This window comes from Coregonus clupeaformis, unplaced genomic scaffold (assembly GCF_020615455.1).
Source record: "Coregonus clupeaformis isolate EN_2021a unplaced genomic scaffold, ASM2061545v1 scaf2107, whole genome shotgun sequence".
NCBI classification, from domain to species: domain Eukaryota; kingdom Metazoa; phylum Chordata; class Actinopteri; order Salmoniformes; family Salmonidae; genus Coregonus; species Coregonus clupeaformis.
In genome coordinates, this window is record NW_025535561.1 from 62,354 (window position 1) to 80,114 (window position 17,761).

A 17,761-nucleotide genomic window follows, 5' to 3' on the forward strand; every position below is an offset into this window, starting at 1 on the left:
ACCCTGACCCTAGGCCTAACAGTAATACCCACACTGTAATGTAAAGTATTACCTCATTCTCAATGATCAGTCAATACATACAGTATTCATTTAAACTACAGAATATTGTATCAATATCAACCTCCCCCGCCCCCCATTACAACCACTTATGAATTATTATAGACACTTATAATCAGTGTTATAACACATAAGTGTATTATAAGGCATTATGAAGCTTATTAAAATAATTATAAAATGTACTTCATAGGAACTGTTACCCTTTATATATTCTAACAACTCATATTTGTTAGATTTATTCCAAATGAAGGGCCCTAACCTAGAAACTAAAATATTTGTCTCCCTCTCCATGTTGAACGCAGTTCTCTCTCTATCCCTCCCTCCCTCCCTCCCTCTAACCTCACCTATCTGGCAGATCCAGAAAGTCCTCGCCCTCCCAAAAACTCACTTCTGTGGAAACGAAACTGATCTGAGTCTCTGTGTCGTCTGTCTGTGTGAGAGTGAACAACCATCCAAATGGCTCAGCAGGGAGTTCTGCTGGACCAGGACCAGTTCTGTTGTTCTGTCTGTCTGGATCTACTGAAGGAGCCGGTCACTACTGCCTGTGGACACAGTTACTGTAGGAGCTGTATTGACGGCTGCTGGGATCAGGATGTTCTGAAAGGGGTCTATAGCTGTCCTCAGTGCAGAGAGACCTTCACTCCAAGGCCTAATCTGAGGAAAAATAACATGTTGGCTGAGTTGGTGGAGAAACTGAAGAAGACAGGACTCCAGGCTGCTCCCCCTCCTGCTCTGTGCTATGCTGGACCTGGAGATGTGGCGTGTGATTTCTGCACTGGGACCAGAAAGCAGAAAGCCCTCATGTCCTGTCTGGTGTGTCTGGCCTCTTACTGTGAGATTCACCTCCAATCTCACTATGAATCTCCTGCTTTCAAGAAGCACAAGCTGGTCAAAGCCACCGCACAACTACAGGAGAAGATCTGCTCTCATCATGACAAACTGCTGGAGGTTTACTGTCGTACCGATCAGCAGTGTATCTGTCTGCTGTGTACAATGTATGAACATAAAGGCCATGATACAGTGTTAGCTGCAGCAGAGAGGACTGAGAAACAGGTAAGACCAGAACTACTTGTTGGTGACTGTCTGATAAACAAGTAATTAAAGATACAGTAGGAACTAAGGCTGTTTGAATATGAGATCATTCAAATGAAATCGATCCACGGCAGAACAAATATGAACACAAACCTTGATTATATAGATATGTTAACCCAGATTCTCCAAATGAATCACAATTTTCTAAAGTCAAACACCATTATCATTCGTTATCAAACACCCAATCAGCTCCCCTGTTTTGTGCACTGTTAAAACTATAATCATTCACATAATAATATAATTTCACACAAACACTTCCTCAACATATTAATCCCTATCTTCTATGGGCCCTATGTCCCATTACTATATTATTGATCTACTGGACAAATAAAGCTTGATAGCTCATTGACGAGTGATTCTCCACAGAGGCAGCTGGGGATGAGTCAGCAGAAGGTCCAGCAGAGATTCCAGGAGAGAGAGAAGGAGCTGAAGGAGCTCCAACAGGCTGTGGAGTCTCTCAAGGTGAGTATTGTTGACCAGAGGAGACACACCATTTCACATCTCTCCTCCAGTCAGAGAGAGAGAGAGAGGGGCCCCTATCCAATCCCACCGACCCGACTGTTGGGAACAGGCTGTCTGGACCCCTTTCAGAGAATAGACTGCTTAATGTCACCGGCGGGATATGAACCCGGGTCTACTGAGGAAGAAACATCATCTTGACCGTTACACCAAGAGGACGTTCCCTATTGGGTTGAGGGCCGACACTGATTTTGAAGTCGCAGGCGGGGCTACCTCATCACATAACCTTGAGAAACCATGACCGACTCATGTCCCCTTTACATTAACATGGAGCTCTCTCTCTCTCTCAATTCAAATCAATTCAAAGGGATTTATTGGCATGGGAAACATATGTTTACATTGCCAAAGCAAGTGAAATAGATAATAAACAAAAGTGAAATAAACAATCAGAAATTAACAGTAAACATTACACTCACAAAAGTTTCAAAGGAATAAAAACTTTCAAATGTTATAACTCAAGTGCACACAGAGTGAGCCATTCGCCAGACTGAGTTCAGGAGGTGAAATGGAAATGAATGAGGGAGAGTTAAGTGAGGTAGAAGGTGTGGTGTGAGTCAGAACCAGAGTGGCATAATGGACATGATAAAGAAGAATATGGTGCAGTAGGAGATACATTGTAGGAGAACGTGGATCCATACCTTTTGGCAGATCCATTTGTAGTTTCAGGGTGGGTGGGAAAGGAGTTGGGTGCAGTTGAATCAGTGAAGGTAACGTGTAGTGATATTTGTTTGTATTTCATTTGGTGCAACACAGACCTGGTGGTGAGCGTGGTGAAACAGAGGAGTCACTGTCAGTCCTTTTGAGTTTTGAGTCTATACCCAACAGTCATGGTAGGATATATCAGTTATCCTGTTAGAGCTTTTGTGGCGAATCCACTGTGCTGATTCAGGTGCAACGTTTATGGTCATGTTGCAGCAGTTTGTAGGAGGGAGATTCCAAGATGTGGGAAGTGTGCAGGAGGGCATGGGATAGAGGATTGTGTAGTTTCGGTCGATAAAGTTGTGTGTGTCAACTGTTGGGATGCCCATGTTGCTGGGGATCTGAAGTGTCCGGTGCGAGAGAGGCAGGTTGAGGTGGCTAGAGTCAGAGTAGTGCAGAAGGTGTCGTATGCTGAGACAGTGAAGAAAGTAGAGGAGAATGGGTCAAGGGTGAGAGATCCTGAGAGGATCCCTGTGAGTAGTAGATCTGTGCCAGCACAGAGGGATAGATCAACGAGTGATATATGCTTCAGTAAAGTTAGCTTCTTGCCGTTCATAGCAATGGTTATCAACTGTACAGCAGAAATTGAATGAAATTGAATGTAAATCACAGAAAATAGATGTTGTGGTGGCAGCTGCAGAGAACTATTTGGGCATACAAGATTAGACTTCAGAAGAGTTACAGGGTGTGTTGAGTTGTGGTTTCCTGTCCTCCCGGGCCGTTGGCATGGTGCAGGAGCAGATAGGGTCAAAGTAGTGGAATTGGGTAGTGGGTATTTAATGAGTGTAGGGTTAGTTGGAAGGGTGTTTTTTTATTATTATTATAATTTACCCTTTTCCCATTTTGTGTCACAAAGTATAATGGATTTATATTATAGTCCAGTTGGGGGCGGTAATGCAACATATTGGATGCCAACCGCCGTTAAACACCAAAGAAGAAGAACCGTTACATTATGTCTATGTACAGTATTGTAACGATGTTCATGTCTCTCTCATTCATTAACTTTCATGGTAGTTGGTTGTGTGGGTCTCTGGTTATGAATAGGGTGCTGACAGACAATTGTTGATGGATATTTATAGAGCTCTGATCAGGACGACAATTGATTACTGGTGTACAGTTTATGGAACAGAGGTAAAGACTTGGCTTCAGAAGCTGGACAGAATCCAGTTTAAAGCTTTAAGGATATGTATTGGTACATTTAAATCAACATCTGTATGTGCCTTACTGGTGGAGGCAGGAGAGATGCCTTTGGATATACAGCGTAAAAAATGGTCATTATCTTATTGGGTTAGGTTGAAAGGCTGTGAGGTTGAGCATCCCACTGCTACTGTTCTAGATGACTGTTGGGAATATACTAGTAGACAAGGCAGTGGTTTTGGTTGGACAGTTGGAAAGCTTGCTGATGAGAGTGGTTTGAGGGAGTTGGAGGTTGGCCCTTCTGTGGTGATAGGGGATGTTCCTCCATGGTTACTCCCAGACCCTGTTGTTGATCTAACCTTGGTAGAGAAAAGGAAAGATTGGTCAGAAGTCAGTGATATAGTGAAACTGGTTGACAATTACATTGGTAAAAGTTTTTATGCTTTTCTACCACTTTTCACAGATGGATCCAAGGACCCAGATAGTGGGCTCACAGGAGCAGGCGTTTACGTTCCTGAATTTGATGTGCAGATATGTAGAAGACTAACAGATGAACTGTCAGTATACTCAGTTGAACTGTTGGTGATAATAGTTGCCCTCCAGTGGGTGGAGGACGTACAACCTGTTAGAATTATAGTATGGTCAGATTCTCTGTCTGTATTGAATAGTTTATCATCTGGTAAATCTAATACGAGTGACCTGCTATTGGAGGTATTAATGTTATTATGGAGAATTGAGAGAATGGGTTTAGTAGTGAGATTCTGCTGGGTCCCAGCACATTCGGGTGTGGAAGGGAATTAAATTGTAGACCAGTTAGCTAAAAGAGCTTTGAAACGAGATATAATTGATATTAATGTTCCACTGGGTAGAGGTGAGGCCAAATGTAAGATCAGAGCCATTTTGAAAGATGTGTGGCAGAAGAGATGGTACTCTGAGCACAAGGGCCGGCATTTATATGAATAGTTGACAGTTTTACAGAAAGGTCGATGGACCAAGATTCAAAGGTCAGATTAGGAAGGAAGAGGTGGTGTTTACTCGATTGCGCTTAGGACATTGTACATTGAACTCGTCATTACATCTGGTTGGCAAGCATGGGAATGATTTGTGTCTGGAAGGTACGGTCGATGAAACGGTGGAGCATGTGTTGTTATATTTTTGTAAGTATGTTGAAGAGAGGGAAAGATGTGTAGGGTCATTGAGGTTGGACGGGGTTGGGGGGGTTTGGAAGGGATTTTGGGGATGGGGGATGGTCTATTAGAAGTTAGTAGGGCTCTTCTTTCTTTTCTCAGAAGTACTGAGTTAGGTAGGAGGATTTAGAAATGTTGTAAACGGTGATTGACCACACACTCCAGCACAGTAGGTGGCGGCATGCACCTTTAACGTTGGTTTGTGCACCGCCATTATATCACAGAAGAAGAAGTTGGTTGTGTGAGAGTTTTGTGGTTCGTGAGGAGGGCTACTATTCTTTTTTCTTTTGGTTCTTGCGTATTTTCTGAATTTATTTTCTGATGGTGGAGGGTTTGTTTATTGGTTTCCACTGTTTATCGTTTAGAGTTGAGGGGGGAGTAGGGGTAGTTTGTTAGGGCGGCGTGATGGCCTCAACCGAGTGGAGAAGAAACGCTGTCGCTTCGGGTGCGTTCCGGAGAAAGGTGTGGAGGAAGTTTTGCTCATGGTCGGCGAACAGGTTGGAGCAGAACATCTGCACTCTGCATCCAGAATGAACAAGGCGGTGGTTGTGTTAATGAAAAAGGTTTGTCTTGTTGCGAGTGGGATTTTTGTGAGGGGTGTGTTGGTGCAGATGTCTCCTCTTTCAATAAGAGTTGTGGTGAATAATCTGCCTCCGTTTATTGCTTACGAACAGACCGCAAGTAGTTGGTTAGTTTTGGTAAATTTGCAAGTGGTTTTCGTGTGCTCTCGGCTGGGTGCCAAGCGGAATCCGTTAAACATGTCTGTTTTCATAGACAAGTGTTTTTCTTAACAAACTTCAAGGTTACACAGGGGAGGGGTGGAACACAGGGTTTGCTAGCACAGATAGTTTTCGGTGTTTCTAGTGTGGGGATCATCAGTTATAGGCTACAAGCAGCAATATGATTGATAGGTAGGACAGGTATTGAACCCAAATAATCCCTACTTAGATGCGCTAACCTCAACCCTAGTAAACATGCATTATAAAAACCTTCTATATAAAATTATCTCATATTGGGAGTAAATAGCCTCTGAATAGAAAAGAAAAAAACACTGCATCTTCCAGCCCACCAATAAATTACATAATGCAACCGTCGCGGTTAGCATATTTACCTCAACATGCCCCTCGCTTGCGTGAGAAGGCAGAGTGCTCGATGCTGGTTGATGAATTTGACAATTAATGTACTAGGAAAATACGTTTTTGTCGACCAGAGGTGACTGAATTAATGTTCAGGCGTATTGATAATCATTATAGTAATGAAGTATAATTTCAAAACACGACCATAAAAACAGGTAATAATAAACATGAATCATCATTATATTACTTCACAGTAATGTGTTAAATGCTTTTTCAGTCCTTCCTCTTGCGTTAGCAGTGTGGAAAGGGACAGTAAAAAGCTCAGGCAGGAGGAGTTTTCCTGTGAGGTGGAGTGGTGGTGTATCCAGGAGAGAACTAAACTAATCTTCTGAAATGTCATTCATGGTCTTATGCTGCCATCTATTGGAATTATTAAGCAACTGCAGTAGTACTGAATAGTGTTTTTCCTTACTAATCCGTACTAAAATAGTGATTACTCAAAATTGCAAAAAAATGGCAGGGGTACCAGGAGGGAGGAGAGTACATTTTTTACATTTTAGTCATTTAGCAGATGCTCTTATCCAGAGCGACTTACAGTTAGTGAGTGCATACATTTTCATACTGTCCCCCCATGGGAAACGAACCCACAACCCTGGTGTTGCAAGCGCCATGCTCTACCAACTGAGCTACACGGTAGTAGTGCATGGCCAAGTGGTGGTGCGCAGGCCGTGGAGAAAGCGGTGGTGGGGAGGGTTGCAGCTGGGCTACATGAGCTGAGGCAGGTTTCTGTAGTAACAGAGACTCCGGTGGGCAAAGGCTTGGTGGGCTCATCCCAGGAAATATTGCCTGTCATTGGGAAGAGGCTCTGATCAGGGAGGAAGTGCAGGGGGCAGAGACTGGGGAGGAGGAGGGACGATACCGTGCCAATGGAGGAGGAGGAAGAGGGGGGAGGTGAGTCTGCGGGAGGCGGAGGACAAGGCGTCTCGTTTTCAGACGGCTCATTGGATCCAGTGCTGACAGCCAGTCAGGCTGGAGGGCCCAGTATATACGGTGAGAGAACTTTCTAGGTTTCTGATGGAGACTAAAGGGGAAAAATAAGGTTCTGCTGGAGTCTTATTTGATTGATCCTGGAAGGTTTGTAAGGTCAGTACAACACGTGATGAAGAATGAGGGGTTTAGTGTCCTCTCACCCAGGAAGCGGTATAGGCTGAGAAAAATGGGTCATGGGTTCTTAAGGGCATGTCTTCAGAATCTGCTTAAATTGATGTTTTTTTCTGGCATGGCGGCTTTATGGGCTTCTCTACTGGTTTCTGATTGTGGTGATTTCCCTCCCACTTCCTTAACATGAACGGCGGCAAAGACTAGGGGAATATGTAAACCAAAAACATTTAAATGCCATGGCAGAAATCTTAGTGCAGGGGTAGCAAAAGAGGTGTGTAAGGGTAGGTTGTTAGTGTTTAGAGCCCAAATAATGACCTTGTCTTTGCTTTCATAAATGTGTCTGCACCTGGTCCTATGTAGCTCAGCTGGTAGAGCACGGCGCTTGTAACGCCAGGGTAGTGGGTTCGATCCCCGGGACCACCCATACACACAAAAAATATATATATATATGCACGCATGACTGTAAGTCGCTTTGGATAAAAGCGTCTGCAAAATGGCACATTATATTATATTATAGTACAGGGCTCAGTTCTCTGTTTCACCAGAGGGGTTGGAAAAACAGAGTGGGGAAACCAAGAAAATCCCTTGTTTTACGTTTGTCTGATGGGCGGGTAACTTCTGTTGTGGGGAGATGAGGGAGCCTGATGGGTGGGTAACTTCTGTTGTGGGGAGATGAGGGAGCCTGATGGGTAGGTAACTTCTGTTGTGGGGAGATGAGGGAGCCTGATGGGTGGGTAACTTCTGTTGTGAGGAGATGAGGCTGTGGAGTTGTACTCTGATTTATATAGGGCAGAACTCTGTGGTCCTCTGTAGCTCAATTGGTAGAGAATGGCGCTTGTAATGCCAGGGTAGTGGGTTCGATCCCCGGGACCACCCATATGTAAAAATGTATGCACATGACTGTAAGTCGCTTTGGATAAAAGCGTCTGCAAATGGGCATATTATTATTATTATTATTATTACTGGGTTTTCTCAGGTTCTGCTCAGACCTTTCCAAACTCTCTCTGTCACAGATAAATCAAATAGGCATTTCCCTGGCCTTTCACAAACTCTCAGCTGCTGTCTCTCAGACGGTCTGCCTGTGGATTTTTATAAAAGTTCTGGGGAATTATTTTACAAGACGTGTGTTGTGTGAGTGTGTCGGGTGGGGGAGCTGTCGCTAAGCTGTAGACGGGAGGCTTTGACTCTCCTGCCCAAACAAGTAGATTTGAGCGACTTAAAGAACTGGAGGCCTGTGGCATTGCTCTGTTTGGACTATAAGGTCTTTACCAAGGTCCTCGTTAACAGACTGAAGTCCCACCTGGACTCTATTGTACACATCGACCAAACGTACTGTGTACCAGGACGCTCAAACACAGACAATCTGTTCATAATCAGGAGAAAGCCTTTGATAGGGTGGACCATGAATATCTGTTCAATGTGTTGTTTTGGTTGTGGGGAGAATTTTGTGGCCTGTGTTCAAATGTTGTATGCTGGGGGCTTCATGTATGGTCAAGGTAGTGGGGGAGGGCTCAGTAGGCCAGTCTGGGTAGGGAGGGGCATTCACCAGGGATGCCCTCTGTCAGGGCAGCTATACACTCTTGTTATTGAGCCCTTTCTGGGCCTGCTACGCAGGAGGCTACAGGGAGTGTGGGAGCCAGGCATAGGGTTGGGGACAGGCATAGCAGTGTCAGCATACGCTGATGACGTCTGTGTTGGTTAGGGATGAGCAGAACCTACAGGCCCTGGAGAATAGTTTGAGGGTGTACGAGGGGGCGTCTTCTGCTTAGGTAAACTGGGGCAAGAGTGAGGCTCTGTTATGTGGGGCATGGAGGGACAGGGCACCTCCGCAGCTTCCAGGGGGGGTTGTAGTGGGGCTGTGAGTGGCTCAAGATGCTTGGGGTGTATCTGGGCTCGGAGGGTTGGGATAGGAAGAACTGGGAAGGAGTGTCACAAGCGGTGGTGTCGAGGCTGATGAAGTGGAGGTGGCTCATCTCCCAAGTGGCATACAGAGGGACGGTGCTGATCATCAACAACTTGGTGGCATCCCTCTCTATGGCTTAAATTGGCCATTCTCAACGCCCCGGTGGTCTGCTTGTGGACCTGCAGCGCAAGTTAGTGAATTTTTTCTGGTCAGGGGTGGCAGCGTTCTGACTCAGCAGCACAGAGGCTACTGTACCGTACGGAGGTGGGCTGGAGGGAACCAGCATGTGCTCTGTTGAGGAGGGCTGGTGGTTTGGGGCTGGATCAGCAGCTCTTCATCATGCGGCCGGAGAGATTCAATACAACAGGGGTCTCTGACTTCTATGCTGCAGTACTGAGAGCTGGAGCAGCCTGAGGAGGGGCCACCACCGTTTCCACCACTGCAAGTGACAGCAGAGACTGGGGACTGGCAGGAGAGTCCGGAGGACTTACTGACTTTTAACACTCTGAGCCTGGGGGAGTTTGAGGAGGTGGGGGGTAAGGTGCTGTACACCCTCAGTGTCAAGGTTAGACACATCAGGAGCTTAGCGGGAGTGAAGGGGCATCAGTGGCAGGGGGTTGTGGGGGCTGAGAGCATGGCAGGGTATAGGTGGATGGTGCTCTATAAGCTCCCAGTGCTGGAAAGGTCAGGGGTCCTCCAGTGGAGGGTATTACATGGAGCCCTGGACACCAATAGCTGGTTGGCTCGGGTTGACCTGGGAGTTGGGGAGGGGTGTCCGTTTTCTGCAATGACAGACTGTTCATCATGTTTTTCTGTGTTGCCAGGGTAATGCCATTACTGTTGACGCCTTAGGGTTGAGTTTGAGTTGTACAAAATGATCAACAGTGTGGAGATGTTTCAGGAGGTATGGGGGCTCAGGGGGGCTGTCTGTACGGCTGGAGAGGAGGGGTTGGATGTACGGTTGGAATGTGGTGCTGGATGGTGTATTGTACTGTGGTGTTGGGTACTGGATAATGTGATTGTGTAGAGGTTGTGGTGTCACACAATGTGTTTTTAGGAGGGGGTGTTAGTGTAATGAGGATGGCTCATTAAAGTAAGACAAGTCTCTCTCTCTCTCTCTCTCTCTCTCTCTCTTAACAGAGCTCTGCACAGGCAGCAGTGGTGGACAGTGATAAGATCTTTACTGAGCTGATCCGCTCCATTGAGAGAAGCGCCTGAGGTGAAGGAGCTGATCAGAGCCCAAGAGAAGGCTCAAGTGAGTCAAGCTGAAGGACTCCTGGAGCAACTGGAGCAGGAGATAGCTGAGCTGAGGAAGAGAAGCACTGAGCTGGAGCAGCTCTTACACACAGAGGATCACATCCATTTCCTCCAGGTAACTAAACTGCCTTGTTACATGTGATATGAAAATTAAAACTCAATGTGAAACTCTCAATAATTTGGTTCTGTTCTTTCTCTCTCCCCCAGAGTTATCAGTCTCTCTCTAGCATCAGTGTATCTTCAGACTTACCCAGCATCGTTGTCCGTCCTCTTCAGTACTTTGAAGATGTGAGTAAGACTGTGTCTGAACTGAGAGAGAAACTAGAAGACTTCCTTAAAGGAGAATGGACCAAGATCTCCACTACAGGTGTGTTGAAAATAATAAGAACATCAACTTTAGACCATTGAAAGTTCCCTACTAGTCATATACATGTGGAATATGGTATAATGATAACATTCCCTCTCTCTGTGAATGTGTTTGTGTATCTGTAGTGAATATAGTGGATGTTGTACTGCCTCCAGAGCCCAAGACCAGAGAACAGTTCTTACAATGTGAGTCTCTTTATTCTGAAGTAACTAACAGTCTCTTTTTACTGACACTCCTAACATTCCCTCTAGAAATATATAGCAATAGTAGATCTAATCAAAGACTGGGTATCTATCTGACTCCTCATATTTCTCTGATTTGATCTCTGCTGTGCTCTAATCAAAGACAGGGTAGATACAGTATCTGACTTAACTTATTGTTCTAACTTCCCTCATTGGTCTCTGCTCTGCTCTTCTCCCAGATTCCTGTCAGCTCACACTGGACCCAAACACAGCACACAAACACCTCTCTCTGTCTGAAGGGAACAGAAAGGTGACCTATACAGGCCAAGTCCAACGATATCCTGATCATCCAGACAGATTCACAAACGACTTGATGGTTCTGTGTAGAGAGGGTCTGTCTGGACGCTGTTACTGGGAGGTGGAGTGGAGTGGGGGCTGTGTTATTACAGCAGTCTCATATAAAGACATCAGCAGAACAGAGACAGATGGTGCATTTGGATTCAATAACAAGTCCTGGAGTTTAGTGTGCTCTAGTGTTGGTAATTGTTTCAGACACAATGATGTTGAGACTAAATTATCAGGCCCTCAGTCCTCCAGAATAGGAGTGTACCTGGATCACAAGGCAGGTACTCTGTCCTTCTACAGTGTCTCTGACACAATGACCCTCCTCCACAGAGTCCAGACCACATTCACTCAGCCCCTCTATCCTGGGTTTTGGCTCTCTGGGACTGCTGAGCTGGTTAAACTGAAATAGGGTCCACATAGATACTAGTCATGCTGGTGTAGTCTATAGCTGAGCTGGTTAAACTGTAGTAGAGTCCACATAGATACTAGTCATGCTGGTGTAGTCTATAGCTGAGCTGGTTAAACTGTAGTAGGGTCCACATAGATACTAGTTATGCTGGTGGTGATGGTCCGCAGATAAAAATGCTGAATTTTTCTGTACAATTATTTTTGTCTGACTGATTTAATCTTCAGAGTGTAATTAAAACGTAACAACGTATTTTTATCAAATGTAATGTTTTAATTGGCTACATTTACATTAATCATGATGTTTGCTGTTAATGTATGTTGGTTGTCATTCAGAACCATTGAAATGTTTTCTCAATTGGTTCTCTGTCTCAATGTAATTTCCCTCAGTATCATGGAACAGGTAGTGTTACTTACTTGCTAATTGAACTATATGGGCCGGTTTCCCTGACACAGATGAAGCCTAGTTCTAGACTAAAAAGCATGTTCAATGGAGATGTCCGGGAAAACGGCCCTAAATTTGGTATAATTTATTCTCCCATACTGCTGGCCTCCTGAGTGGCGCAGTGGTCTAAGGCACTGCATCGCAGTGCTAACTGTGCCACTAGAGATCCTGGTTCGAATCCAGGCTCTGTCGCAGCCGGCCGCGACCGGGAGACTCATGGGCGGCGCACAATTGGCCCAGCGTCGTCCAGGGTAGGGGAGGGAATGGCCGGCAGGGATGTAGCTCAGTTGATAGAGCATGGCGTTTGTAACGCCAGGATTGTGGGTTCAATTCCCACGGGGGGCCAGTATAAAATAAATAAAAAATAATTCACTAACTGTAAGTCGCTCTGGATAAGAGCGTCTGCTAAATGACTAAAATGTAAATGTAAATGCTCAGTCAAGCAACATTAAACCTGTCCAGCAGGTGGTGCTGTTAACCCAACAATAAAAACAGCAGATATCTTGATTTGCCACTCAGTTTATCAGTAATGTTCAGAATTGTACTTTAATATCATTGGAGATTGATGGTCTTTTTAATCCCCTACCCAGCGTCAGGAACAGATGAAGTTAGGTCTGCTACTGTTCAGTTATTAAATATGATTCATGGTGATGGGAAATAAAAAATACATATAGTAGTAGTTTTCCTTTGCTATATATTCCAAGGTGTGTCTTTAACTTGTAAATGGATTGTGTTGAAGCTGGCATGTGGTGTGGATGATAGAATAGAGTGAATAGAGGAGAGAAGAGAGGAGGAGAGGAGAACATAATATAGAAGACAGATAAGATAGAGAGAGAATTCATACCCAGGGGAGTTACTGACTCTGGCCCAAATGACACCCTGTTCCCTACATAGTGCACTAGGCTACTTCTGACCAGACCTAAGGTAGTGCACTACATAGGGAATAGGGTGGAGATTGGAGATTTGCTCACTGGCATTAGAATATTAGACTATCATACTGTAATGTTAGATGTTGCCTCATTCCAATATTAGAATATCATACTGCAATGTTACTGGTTGACTCGTTAGATTATTAGAAAATCATACTGTAATGTTAGTGGTTGCCTCGTTAAAATATTAGAAAATCATACTGTAATGCTAGTGGTTGCCTCATTAGAATATCATAATGTAATGTTAGTGGTTGCCTCATTAGAATATCATATTGTAATGTTAGTGGTTGCCTCATTAGAATATTAGAATATCATACTGTAATGTTAGTGGTTGCCGCATTAGAATATCATAATGTAATGTTAGTGGTTGCCTCATTAGAATATCATACTGTAATGTTATTGGTTGCCTCATTAGAATATCATAATGTAATGTTAGTGGTTGCCTCGTTAAAATATTAGAAAATCATACTGTAATGCTAGTGGTTGCCTCATTAGAATATCATAATGTAATGTTAGTGGTTGCCTCATTAGAATATCATATTGTAATGTTAGTGGTTGCCTCATTAGAATATTAGAATATCATACTGTAATGTTAGTGGTTGCCTCATTAGACTATCATAATGTAATGTTAGTGGTTGCCTCGTTAGAATATTAGAAAATCATACTGTAATGTTAGTGGTTGCCGCATTAGAATATCATAATGTAATGTTAGTGGTTGCCTCATTAGAATATTAGAAAATCATACTGTAATGTTAGTGGTTGCCTCATTAGAATATTAGAATATCATACTGTAATGTTATTGGTTGCCTCATTAGAATATCATAATGTAATGTTAGTGGTTGCCTCGTTAGAATATTAGAAAATCATACTGTAATGCTAGTGGTTGCCGCATTAGAATATCATACTGTAATGTTAGTGGTTGCCTCATTAGAATATCATACTGTAATGTTAGTGGTTGCCTCATTAGAATATTAGAATATCATACTGTAATGTTAGTGGTTGCCTCATTAGAATATTAGAATATCATACTGTAATGTTATTGGTTGCCTCATTAGAATATCATAATGTAATGTTAGTGGTTGCCTCGTTAGAATATTAGAAAATCATACTGTAATGCTAGTGGTTGCCGCATTAGAATATCATAATGTAATGTTATTGGTTGCCTCATTAGAATATCATACTGTAATGTTAGTGGTTGCCTCATTAGAATATCATAATGTAATGTTAGTGGTTGCCTCATTAGAATATTAGAATATCATACTGTAATGTTAGTGGTTGCCTCATTAGAATATCATAATGTAATGTTAGTGGTTTTCTCGTTAGAATATTAGAAAATCATACTGTAATGCTAGTGGTTGCCGCATTAGAATATCATAATGTAATGTTAGTGGTTGCCTCATTAGAATATCATACTGTAATGTTAGTGGTTACCTCATTAGAATATTAGAATATCATACTGTAATGTTAGTGGTTGCCTCATTAGAATATCATAATGTAATGTTAGTGGTTGCCTCATTAGAATATTAGAATATCATACTGTAATGTTAGTGGTTGCCTCATTAGAATATCATAATGTAATGTTAGTGGTTGCCTCATTAGAATATTAGAATATCATACTGTAATGTTATTGGTTGCCTCATTAGAATATCATAATGTAATGTTAGTGGTTGCCTCATTAGAATATTAGAAAATCATACTCTAATGTTATTGGTTGCCTCATTAGAATATCATACTCTAATGTTAGGGGTTGCCTCATTAGAATATTATACTGTAATGTTAGTGGTTGCCTCATTAGAATATCATACTGTAATGTTAGTGGTTGCCTCATTAGAAAATCATACTGTAATGTTAGTGGTTACCTCATTAGAATATCATACTGTAATGTTAGTGGTTGCCTCATTAGAATATCATAATGTAATGTTAGTGGTTGCCTCGTTAGAATATTATACTGTAATGTTAGTGGTTGCCTCATTAGAATATCATACTGTAATGTTAGTGGTTGCCTCATTAGAATATTATACTGTAATGTTAGTGGTTACCTCATTAGAATATCATAATGTAATGTTAGTGGTTGCCTCGTTAGAATATTATACTGTAATGTTAGTGGTCTTAGCTCAGCTGGTAGAGCACGGCGCTTAGAGTGGGTTCGACGGGACCACCCATACCATGCACGACTGAAAGTCGCTTTGGATAAAAGCGTCTGCTAAATGGCATATTATTATTTATATTACAATATCATACTGTAATGTTAGTGGTTGCCTCATTAGAATATCATACTGTAATGTTAGTGGTTGCCTCATTTGAATGTCATACTGTAATGTTAGTGGTTCCATCATTAGAATATCATACTGTAATGTTAGTGGTTGCTTCATTATAATATTATACTGTAATGTTAGTGGTTGCCTCGTTAGAATATCATACTGTAATGTTAGTGGTTGCCTCATTAGAATATCATACTGTAATGTTAGTGGTTGCCTCATTAGAATATCATACTGTAATGTTACAGTGAGGGAAAAAAGTATTTGATCCCCTGCTGATTTTGTACGTTTGCAAACTGACAAAGAAATAATCAGTCTATAATTTTAATGGTAGGTTTATTTGAACAGTGAGAGACAGAATAACCCCAAAAAAATCCAGAAAACCGCATTTCAAAAATGTTATAAATTGATTTGCATTTTAATGAGGGAAATAAGTATTTGACCCCTCTGCAAAACATGACTTAGTACTTGGTGGCAAAACCCTTGTTGGCAATCACAGAGGTCAGACGTTTCTTGTAGTTGGCCTCCAGGTTTGCACACATCTCAGGAGGGATTTGGTCCCACTCCTCTTTACAGATCTTCTCCAAGTCATTAAGGTTTCGAGGCTGACATTTGGCAACTCGAATCTTCAGCTCCCTCCACAGATTTTCTATGGGATTAAGGTCTGGAGACTGGCTAGGCCACTCCAGGACCTTAATGTGGTTCTTCTTGAGCCACTCCTTTGTTGCCTTGGCCGTGTGTTTTGGGTCATTGTCATGCTGGAATACCCATCCACGACCCATTTTCAATGCCCTGGTTGAGGGAAGGAGGTTCTCACCCAAGATTTGACGGTACATGGCCCTGTCCATCGTCCCTTTGATGCGGTGAAGTTGTCCTTTCCCCTTAGCAGAAAAACACCCCCAAAGCATAATGTTTCCACCTCCATGTTTGACGGTGGGGATGGTGTTCTTGGGGTCATAGGCAGCATTCCTCCTCCAAACACGGCGAGTTGAGTTGATGCCAAAAAGCTCCATTTTGGTCTCATATGACCGCAACACTTTCACCCAGTTCTCCTCTGAATCATTCAGATGTTCATTGGCAAACTTCAGACGGGCATGTATATGTGCTTTCTTGAGCAGGGGGACCTTGCAGGCGCTGCAGGATTTCAATCCTTCACGGCGTAGTGTGTTACCAATAGTTTTCTTGGTGACTATGGTCCCAGCTGCCTTGAGATCATTGACAAGATCCTCCCGTGTAGTTCTGGGCTGATTCCTCACCGTTCTCATGATCATTGCGACTCCACGAGGTGAGATCTTGCATGGAGCCCCAGGCCGAGGGAAATTGACAGTTCTTTTGTGTTTCTCCCATTTGCGAATAATCGCACCAATTGTTGTCACCTTCTCACCAAGCTGCTTGGCGATGGTCTTGTAGCCCATTCCAGCCTTGTGTAGTTCTACAATCTTGTCCCTGACATCCTTGGAGAGCTCTTTGGTCTTGGCCATGGTGGAGAGTTTGGAATCTGATTGATTGTTTGCTTCTGTGGACAGGTGTCTTTTATACAGGTAAAAAGCTGAGATTAGGAGCACTCCTTTTAAGGGTGTGCTCCTAATCTCAGCTCGTTACCTGTATAAAAGACACCTGGGAGCCAGAAATCCTTCTGATTTGAGAGGGGATCAAATACTTTTTTCCCTCACTGTAGTGGTTGCGTCCCCCCTTTTTCTTCTGTTGTGTTTTCCCTCAGTGTTCCTTATTGAAAATCAATTAACAATTCATCCCCTCCCAAAAAATCCTATTACGGTTTTGTTTTAATCACTTTGGTACTATTTTCACAAGCAGGTGGTACATTTTCACAACTCTTAGTATAAAACTCCAAGCTGGTCACACTTGTAACGCAGCCAGTCTTTCATTCAAAACCTGTCATTGTGCATTCATTTGGATTGTAAACATCTCTCACCACACAACCATTGATTCAAAATATAAATGTAATGAGAGCATTGGTTTAATCACCAAAACAACTTAAAACTACTCAATTGAAAATATATCATTAACTACCAATAGAAATCACTGCAAGATAAGTGTTTCAAATAACCCTTAGAAGTGCTGAAAGTAATATGCTACAGTGCTGTAAATTACACTTCACGTTAGGCAATATACTTACATTACCCAACAAAATGGCCAATCTATCATTTCCATGATATCTATCCAATGTGTAATCAAAGGTGTGATCAATGATGACATCCTCTACAATCATTCATGGGGATTTATTTTTATTTTTCTGATGTAATTGCAACATACAGTACTGTCTGTAATTAAATGTGAGACATTAAATGAGACATTAAATGAATGAAAATAAAATAATGTTTAGCACGCATTAATTAGCATCAAGCCTATCTTGAGCATTTGGCCATGAATTCTCATCCACTTCAGTAAATGTCCTCATTGTTCATGCACCGCTGTAGAAACCTTTCGGCATGTTGAATCAAAGCTTGACATTGGTCTGCATTGATGTCATCACATGCCTCATCCATGGCCAGAAGGAGGGTGGCACGCTCATGGGGATGGCGATCATACACCTTCCACCTCCATGATGAAAATAATAATTTAATAAGGTTGAGGAAGGAGAGTACCGGGGCTGGTATAGGGTCACGAATCAGGGGAGCGACCTGAAACCATGCCTGGACCACCTCTGAATGGTGGAACCTGACATTGTCCCACACAATGACATACAGTGGGGAGAACAAGTATTTGATACACTGCCGATTT

General features: G+C 42.9%; 1 pseudogene; it reads left to right on the plus strand.

Moving 5' to 3' along the window:
- Positions 1-513: 513 nt before the first annotated feature.
- LOC123488266 lies at positions 514-11,385 on the plus strand (annotated as a pseudogene).
- Positions 11,386-17,761: the final 6,376 nt, after the last annotated feature.